Genomic DNA, 10014 nt, shown 5'->3' with positions numbered 1-10014 from the left:
CCGCCTCTGACCCTGTTTCTATCACACAAAACACAGCAATGATGCTGCAGCTCCTCAGTTCCTGCACAAACACGTGTATTTATGTCCTGACCCAGACAAAATTCAGAGAGGAGCTGAAGAACGTGGTGAAATACCCACTCAATCTAATTGTTAAATTAGTGAAATCATCGAAAGAGCTGAAGGGTTTCAAGCACTCGAACTAAATCCCATTTCATTCTCCATCCCCTACACTTCCCGGGGGATGGAAAGTACATTTTATATTAGCAGCACAGAGTCCTGAAATGATCTTAAATCTGATTCTGAGATTATATTTTATTGATAATCTGACCCATTGAGGCAGCATTTGCTTTGCAGATGATCCGTGAATTGTTGTTCAAAATGACAGCACTAAAGAGCTCAGCTGGACTTTAATTAACTGACCGCAAGGCAAAATGGGCAAAGCTGGAAATCAAAGTCACTTCTGTGGATCTGATCAGGATGTGTGTACTTCACATAAATGGTGAGAGAGAGCGAGAGAGGAAGGGAGAGAGAGAGGGGAGACAGAGAGAGGGACAGATAGAGAGAGAGGGGAGGGGGAGAACGAGAGACAGAGAGTGAGAAAGAGGGAGTGAGGGTGCTAGAAAGAGGGAGAGAAAGGGAGAGGCAATTAGAGAGAGACAGAGACAGAGAGAGGGAGACAGAGAGAATGAGAGAGGGAGAGGCAGAGACAAAGAGAGTTGGGGAGAGACAGGGAGTGAGAGACAGGGAAAGGCGAGAGAGGGAGAGAGAGTGGGAGAGAGAGAGGGGGAGAAAGAAGGAGAGGCAGAGAGACAGAGAGGGAGATATAGAGAGAGGGAAGCGTGGGAAAGAGAGAGATAGAGAGAGAGAGAGAGTGGCACATAGAGAGACAGAGAGAGAGACCAGGAGAAAGACAAAGAGAGAGGCAGGGAGAGAGAGACACAGAGAGAGTGAGAGAGAGAGAGGGCAGAGAGAGGGAGAGAAAGAAATAGATAGAGAGGCAGAGGGAGAGAGAGGAGAGCCAGAGAGAAGGACAGCCAGAGAGAGAACATAAGGACAAAATATATGTACCAATTATGTACCAGAAATAAAGAGGGGCAGAGACAGAGTTACTCAGAGACGTAGAGAAATAAAGAGTAAGTTATTAAGACAAGAGAGACAGATAAAGAGAGAAAGAAAGCATATATATATATATATATATATATATATGTACTTATAATATATATATAGATATAAAATGAGCGAGAGAGGCAGTGCTAAATAATTACAAAGTGATAGGAGAGGAGAAGTAAATAGACAGAAGAAATCAATTCGAAATAACTAGAGACTGAGGGAGAGTCAGTGCAGGAGAGTGTCAGACATAAAACGACAAAGAGAAAGAGAAAAAGAGGAAGAAAATAGAAAAGTGGAGAGAGGAGGAGAAATACAAATATTAAAACAGAGACTGAGAAAGATGGAATGAAATACAGAAACAGATGCAAAGAAGAGTTCGAGAAGTCAAATAGAAACAGAGAGAAAGAAGGAGACAGAATGAGAGCTGGAGAGAGTGAGAAGCAAACAGAATGAAATAAAGACAGATGGAAAGGGAAGGAGGAAGAGACAGATAGAAAGAAGGAAAAGGGAAAAGTAGATCCACAGAGAGAAACAAAGATAGAGGTGATGCCAGGAGGCTGCACACTAAAGTCACTCAGCCTTGTGTACCTGACCCTGACCATTACTTACTGCAGGAGTTTCCCAGCTGCTCTGTGCAGTAAAAAATCATCTGATCAACGAAAGCCTGAGACTAAATCGGCTTCAGCATGTCTGAAGGAAAACGACGATTAAAAGGAGGGAGGACTGTTAAAAGGATTGTTACTGACACGTTGTGAAAGATCACACAGCAGACGATAGATCCCCATAGCAATAAGAACGATTCCAGGAGGGCTGGAGACGGTATGAACTCCTGCCGGCTTGACTTGGCTACGTTGTGGACACTGAGAGAAAACAAGTGAAGTGTCAATCAATCATGGGTTGTATTTGTAGGAACCTATTTTTGATAAGCTAACGTCCCAGAGGTGTGGTTCTATGTTACAAAGAAGCTGGGCAGAAGTTGAGTGGGGAGAGACGCAGATCCACCACTGCTGCTCCAAACTCACCTTTCGCTTCCTGGCAGCACCACCTCACCTGGAATCTTCCTAACTGCTCGCTACCTCCCAGCTTGATGCCTCGATGCTGGTTTACAGATTGCCTGTGAAGCAGATGACCTGGATGCCAGAGTGAGACAGGCTACACTACAACGGTATCCATCAAAACGCCTGGAATCTTCCAGGCAAGCTTGAGTCAACCATAAGGATATAACTTTCGTTATCAGCTTAGCCGAAGATGGACATTGGATTTCTAAACGGTTATGCATTTTGGGAATTCAGAATGTGTTGTTTTATTGGTGTTAAAGCAATTCTAAATCGGGTATAATCCCAAGATGTTGATTAAATTCTAATGTAAATTTTTCTAGTGTATTATGAATAATAAATGATTGTTTTGTTCATAAAGCCATGGTTTGTGCCTAAAGTTTCTTTAGGAGAAAGAGCTCATTATTTAAACATAAATTTTAACCTTTTGGAGATAAAAAGGCACTGCCCAAAATTAAAGTGTAAAATCACTTTTCACCTTTTTATTCCTCCATCTGTACCATGTGTAACTTTCCCAGTGAGCTGCTGGGATTCTGTAATAAATCACAATGTACTCTTACTCCTTCTGCTGTGTTACTAAACTGGACAGGGTCCCGCAGCACTCTCCTGTTCTGTTACTGTTACAAATACTGTTATTGTTTCAGTTTAAAGAAAAATATGAATAATGGAGAAATTAACCAAATCCTAGATCAGAACTACATTCAGATTGAGTCCAATTTTACTCTGATTTATTTAATAGAAGCTAGACTTACAGACACTGCACAATATGGCTCATTTGACTTTTCCTCTGAATGTCTGGTCTCTCTGTCACCAGAAGCATTACGTCCAAATAACCAAATGTTAATCCATTTTTTTGCAGATGTTCACATTTTGGTCTTTCATTCCCTCACTGCTCCGCTGTCTTTGTGTTAAACACCAGCTAGTGCCATTCTGACTCCGTTTGTATCTTTAACTATAGTTCAACAGTGATTTAACAGGAGCAGCAAATGAACTCTCTCCATATCTCACACCACAGCTAGCTTCATCTTGCCCCTCAGTAAGATGGCTGCCTTTTTGGTGTCCATCAGGTTTCAGGATCAAGGCGCCCAATTTGTTTAAGCTTCATGGCGGTCAATTTGTTGAATATGACCATCTTGTCCCCCAGTAATTTGGCCAACTTGCCCCTCAGTTAAATGGTCGACTTGCCCCTCAGTATGATGTCCAGCTTGCCCCTCAGTAAGATGACTGCCTGACTGGTTTCCATTTTGTTTCAGGTTCATGACATTGAAGTTGTTGTTCATAGATTTAAGGTTTCATGGTAACTATGGCACAAGAGGAGGCCTTTCGCCCCACTGTGCCTGTGCCAGCTCTTTGAAAGGGCTGTCGAATTAGTCCCATTTCCCCCTTTGCTCTTTCCCCACATCCTTTATGGAGGCTTTGTAATAGTAGTTGTATTGTGCAAATACATATATATGTAATAATGCAAATTGATGTTGTCGTATTTGCTGTAAGATATAAATACAAGTTGTTGTCGATAAAGATTGTCTCTCAATCTTTTACTACTTAGATTCTTCTCCTTTATAAACTGGGCTTTGTTTCTGTGTAAATGAATGTTGCTGAGAGATTGTCCCTGTAACTGAGTGAGGGATCTTGCCGTGCGTTCGTTTTTTTAAAAAGCTTTTTGCTTTGACTCTTTTGCATGTCATGAATTTGTTTGAACTCTTTAGCTGATTGGAAAAAGCCACAAACTGTAGGTTGACCACAAACTGCAGGCTTTCTCTCCACAGGGCACTGACCGAGGCCTTTAACACAGGCTGCACCCAATGGGACTCACGTGAGTTTTGTCTGGGTCACTGTGGGGTCACAGGTTGCTGTGGGATAACTGGGACACTGCAGGTCCACTGGGGTATTTTGGGATCACTGGGACACTGTGGGATCAGTGGGATCACTTTGAGAGAACTGGGGCACATTGGGATCACTGAGACACTTTGGATCACTGCGGCAATATCACTGGGTGCACTGTAGGGTCACTGGGTCACGCTGCGATCACTGTAGGATCACTGGGACACTGTGGATCAATGGGGCACTATCACTGGGTGCACTGTGGGATCACTTGGTCACTGTGGGAACACTGTGGGATATTTAATTATCCAGATGGGCCGAATGGCCTGTTTCGGTGACGTGCGGAATTCTATGCAATATTTATATAAAGATATATTGTGTTGTATTTTATGTTAAAAAAAGTAGCTGTTGTAAAGCAGAAATAGTAGTCGGGCCGAATGGACACTGTACTGTGCTGTACTGTACATTCGATGTTAAATATATATACGTAGAATATTACATTATGTATTGTATTATATTTTCTACTCCAGAAGTTGTTGTCAAATAAGAAATTCAGAGGAACTTCTTTATCCAGATGGGCTGAATGGCCTGTTTCTGTGTCGTTCTGTGTTCTGTGCAATATATATATATATATATGTATATATAACGATATGTACGGGGTTAAATTCGATAACCTCCGAATCCGGGCGCGGGGGTCGATTAACCCCCACGTGATTAACCTGCACCCGGTCGTTGAGATGCAGACAGTCCGTGAGATTGGTGCTGCCTGGTGATTTACCTGATTCCTGCGAGCAGTCAGGCCTGGCTGCGCTGTTGAGCAGATTCTCACCAGCAGGGGTGCCCCGATATTGCGTGAGTGGTTCGCACCTCTTGAAGGCAGCCTGCACATCACAAAGTCAAACATTTGATTCAGATACAAACCTCCGGGGTCAAATTTTTGATTGGCAGCTGCGTTTGAATTAAACAGACCATTGCTTAAAATGACTGGCTCCCAGTCACTGTTTTGAAGGCATTTATCAGCCTGTCTTTTTCAAACTTGTAAATCTGTTTGGAATCTCTGAGAATATTAATCAAGTCGACAGCTTCCATAGTTTGTGAGAAAAAGACAACAAAGAACCAGGATGTTCAAAAGTTCGGTCACAGTTTCGTATAGTATTTGTGAATTATTTATTATTTTCTTTTCCAATAACGATCTGGTTGAGCTTCACAGTAAAACTGTTGTCTTATTGCTACTATTTGTTTATTCTCTTACTGTTTCATCAATTTGTTTGGCAGTTAAAGTCTAAAACAAGGCCTCGTGTAGTGTGAATCTGTCACCCTCTGAAGAGCAGGCACTATTAAGCACTGGATAGAACGAGTGGGCTGAGATAATCTGAAGGGGTTTCACTGTTCATTACCTGGAGCCCTTCAAATGTTACATTGATATCAGGACAAGCGGAAACACTGAGACATTGGGAGTGAAGCCTCACCAAACAGAGGAGCTGCTTTTTCAAGCTTAGAAATACAGCTGATTTTAAATCAGCAAAATTTCACTTCATTAAAGTAGGCACAAAGGCAACTATCTCTGAACTGTCGCCACTATCTGAAAAACACAGACATTTTACTGATCGGGGAATAATGATCTTGTTCAAAAAATACAAAATAAAAATCAATTCTAATCTTTTTACAATAACGATCTGATATAAAGCATTCTCCAACCAAACAAAAGCACCAAGCATTCCGAGGACTTTGAGAGATTATGTGAGTGGGCAAAACTGTGGCAAATGGAGATTAATGTGGGGAAATGTGAGGTCATCCATTTCGGATCTAAGAAAGATAGATCAGAGAATGTTTTATATGGTGAGGAGCTCGGAACTGTGGAGGAGCAGAGAGATTTAGGGGGCCAAGTACAGAAATCATTAAAAGCTGGTGGACATTTACAATAATAATTTAAAAGGCTAATAGAATGTCAGCCTTTATTTCAAGAGGGCTGGAATATAAAGGGGTGGAAGTTATGTTACAGCTGTAGAGAGCTCTGGATAGAGCCCATCTGGAGGATTGCATTCAGTTCTGGGCACTGCACCTTAGGAAAGATATATTGGCCTTGGAAGGGCTGCAGCGCAGATTCACCGGAATGATATCGGGTCTGAAAGGGTTAAATTATGAGGACAGGTTGCATAGACTCGGCTTGTATTCCTCTGAATATAGAAGATTAAGGGGGTGATCTAATTGAGGTGTTTAAGATGATTAAAGGATTTGATAGGGTAGATGGAGAGAAACTACTTCTCCTGGTGGGGTAGTCCAGAACAATGGAGCATAACCTTAAAATTAGTGCTGGGCCGTTCAGGGGTGATGTCAGGAAGGACTTCTTCACACAAAGGCAAGTGGAAATCTGGAACTCTCTCCCACAAATTTGAGGTAGAGATCAATACGAAATTTCAAAACGGAGATTGATAAATTTTTGTTCGCCAAGCGTATTATGGATTAAGGAACCAAGGCGGCAGATGGAGTTAAGATAAAGATCAGTCATGATCGAACTGAATGTCGGAACAGGCTCAAGGAGCTGAATTCTCCAGTCCTGTTCCTATGTAACAGCCTTGAGGGGCTGAATGGCCTCCTCCAGTTCCTAGCTAATAGGCTCGAGTGGCTGCATGGCCTTCAGTTCCTGCATCAAGGGCTAATTGGGCTGATTAGCCTCCTCTTCCTGAGTAACAGGCTCGAGGGTTTGAACGGCCTCCTCTTGTTGCTATCTGACAGGCTTGCGTGGAAGATTGGCCTGCTGTTCGTGTGTAACAGGCTTGAGGGGCTAAATGACATCGTCCTGTTCCAGTGTCATCGGCTTGAGGGTTTGAATGACCTCCAGTTCCTGTATAACAGGCTCCAAGGGCTGAAAAGCCTCATCCTGTTCCGACCTAACAGGCTTGAGGGGCTGATTGGCCTCCTATTACTGTGTAACAGGCTCGAAGTGCTGAATGGCCTCCTGCTGTTCCTGTCCAACAGCCTTGAGGTGCTTGCAGCCATTTCATCCAAGGTGGCTGCCGTACTCGCCGTAATTTTGTCCAAGATGGCCACGGTGCTTGGCGCCATTTTGTCCAAGATACTTACCGTACTTGCCGTCACGCGGTCCGTGTGTAAATACACACACACATATATATATATATATAGATATATGTTATAAATGCAGGTTTTTGTTTTATAGTACTAGTTGTTGTGGTGGTGGTCTAAACATAAAGACTGCTACTCTGGGATCATTCCGAGGTGACTGGGTGCATTCTGTTATCCCTGGGTGCACTCTGGGATCACTCTGGTGTCACTCGTTGCAATCTGGGATCAATGGGTGTACTCTGGGATCACTCTGGTGTCACTCGTTGCACTCTGGGATCAATGGGTGCACTCTGGGATCACTCTGGTGTGACTCGTTGCACTCTGGGATCAATGGGTGAACTCTGGGATCACTCTGGTGTCACTCGTTGCACTCTGGGATCAATGGGTGTACTCTGGGATCACTCTGGTGTGACTCGTTGCACTCTGGGATCAATGGGTGCACTCTGGGATCACTCTGGTGTCACTCGTTGCAATCTGGGATCAATGGGTGTACTCTGGGATCACTCTGGTGTCACTCGTTGCAATCTGGGATCAATGGGTGCACTCTGGGATCACTCTGGTGTCACTCGTTGCACTCTGGGATCAATGGGTGTACTCTGGGATCACTCTGGTGTCACTCGTTGCACTCTGGGATCAATGGGTGTACTCTGGGATCACTCTGGTGTCACTCGTTGCACTCTGGGATCAATGGGTGCACTCTGGGATCACTCTGGTGTCACTCGTTGCACTCTGGGATCAATGGGTGTACTCTGGGATCACTCTGGTGTCACTCGTTGCACTCTGGGATCAATGGGTGTACTCTGGGATCACTCTGGTGTCACTCGTTGCACTCTGGGATCAATGGGTGCACTCTGGGATCACTCTGGTGTCACTCGTTGCACTCTGGGATCAATGGGTGTACTCTGGGATCACTCTGGTGTCACTCGTTGCACTCTGGGATCAATGGGTGTACTCTGGGATCACTCTGGTGTCACTCGTTGCACTCTGGGATCAATGGGTGTACTCTGGCATCACTCTGGTGTCACTCGTTGCACTCTGGGATCAATGGGTGTACTCTGGGATCACTCTGGTGTCACTCGTTGCACTCTGGGATCAATGGGTGTACTCTGGGATCACTCTGGTGTCACTCGTTGCACTCTGGGATCAATGGGTGTACTCTGGGATCACTCTGGTGTCACTCGTTGCACTCTGGGATCAATGGGTGTACTCTGGATTCACTGTAGGGTCACTGTGGGATCACTGGGGACGCTCTGAGCGGTACTGGCCGCCATTTTGTCCAAGACGCTCGCATTACTTGCCGCCATTTTGTCCAAGATGGTCATCGTATTTGCAGCCTGCTGGCCGTGTGTAAATACACATATATATGTCAAATATATATATATGATACATACCTTATAAATACAACTTGTGTAGTTGTGGTCGTGGTCTAAATATAAAGACTGGCACGCTGGGATCACTCTGAGGTGACTGAGTGCGCTCTGGGATCAATCTCGCGTGACTGGGTGAATTCTAGGATCACTCTGATGTGACTGGATTCACTCTGGGATACTGCGAGCACTCTGGGATCAGGTCTGGGTGAGTGGGTGCACTCTGGGATCACTCTGTGGTGACTGGATTCACTCTGGGATACTGCGAGCACTCTGGGATCAGGTCTGGGTGAGTGGGTGCACTCTGGGATCACTCTGATGTGACTGGATTCACTCTGGGATACTGCGAGCACTCTGGGGTCAGGTCTGGGTGAGTGGATGCACTCTGGGATCACTCTGATGTGACTGGACTCACTCTGGGATACTGCGAGCACTCTGGGATCAGGTCTGGGTGAGTTGGTGCACTCTGGGATCACTCTGATGTGACTGGATTCACTCTGGGATACTGCGAGCACTCTGGGGTCAGGTCTGGGTGAGTGGATGCACTCTGGGATCACTCTGATGTGACTGGATTCACTCTGGGATACTGCGAGCACTCTGGGGTCAGGTCTGGGTGAGTGGGTGCACTCTGGGATCACTCTGATGTGACTGGATTCACTCTGGGATACTGCGAGCACTCTGGGGTCAGGTCTGGGTGAGTGGATGCACTCTGGGATCACTCTGATGTGACGAGTTGCACTCTGGAGTCACTGTGTGTTCACTCGGACATTCTGGGGTCACTGTCATATCACTGTCAACAATCTGCGTGGTAGTTTCCGCCATTTTGTCCAAGATGGCCGCCGGACTTGCCGCCATTTTGTCCAAAATGCCACCATGCTGGCCGTGTGTAAATAAATTTATTCATAGTATATATATGTTATATATTATAAATACAAGTTGTTGTTATTGTAGTAGTTGTTGTTGTGGTGGTCTAAATATAAAGCCTGCCATGCTGGGATCATTCCGGGGTGACTGGGTGCACTGTGGGGTCACTGTGGGGTCACTGGGGACATTCTGCGTGGTATTTTCCGCCATTTTTTCGAAAATGGCCACCCTACTTGCCGCCATTTTGTCCAAGATGGCCGCCGTATTTTCCGTTGTTTTGTCCAAGCTGCCACCGTGCTGGTCGTGTGTAAATACACATAAATAATATATATTATGTGTATAAGTATTTGTTGTTGCACTAGTAGTTGTTGTGGTGGCGGTCTAAATATAAAGACTGCAACTCTAGGATCCATCTGGGGTGCCTATTGCCTCCCCTACAGGGGACTGACAGAGTCCTCCCACAGAGGGGGCCAACCGAGGGCTCCTCCCGAGACCTCCCCCAGAGGGGATTGATCGAGGCCTCCCGCAGAGGGCACCGACCGATGTCTCCTCAAGAGGGGCCCGACCATGGTTTCCCCCACAGAAGACCGAATGAGGACTCCCCCAGAAGGGACCGACCGAGGCCTCCTCCACAGGCTGCACCCAAACAGGGCCCCCGTGAGTTCGGTCTGTTTATTGCCCTGGGGTTTAATTTCCTCTCTGGGCCCTGGTTT

Source organism: Heptranchias perlo, unplaced genomic scaffold, assembly GCF_035084215.1.
Source record: "Heptranchias perlo isolate sHepPer1 unplaced genomic scaffold, sHepPer1.hap1 HAP1_SCAFFOLD_52, whole genome shotgun sequence".
Taxonomy (NCBI): Eukaryota; Metazoa; Chordata; class Chondrichthyes; order Hexanchiformes; family Hexanchidae; genus Heptranchias; species Heptranchias perlo.
Note: the sequence above shows the minus strand (reverse complement) of the source record.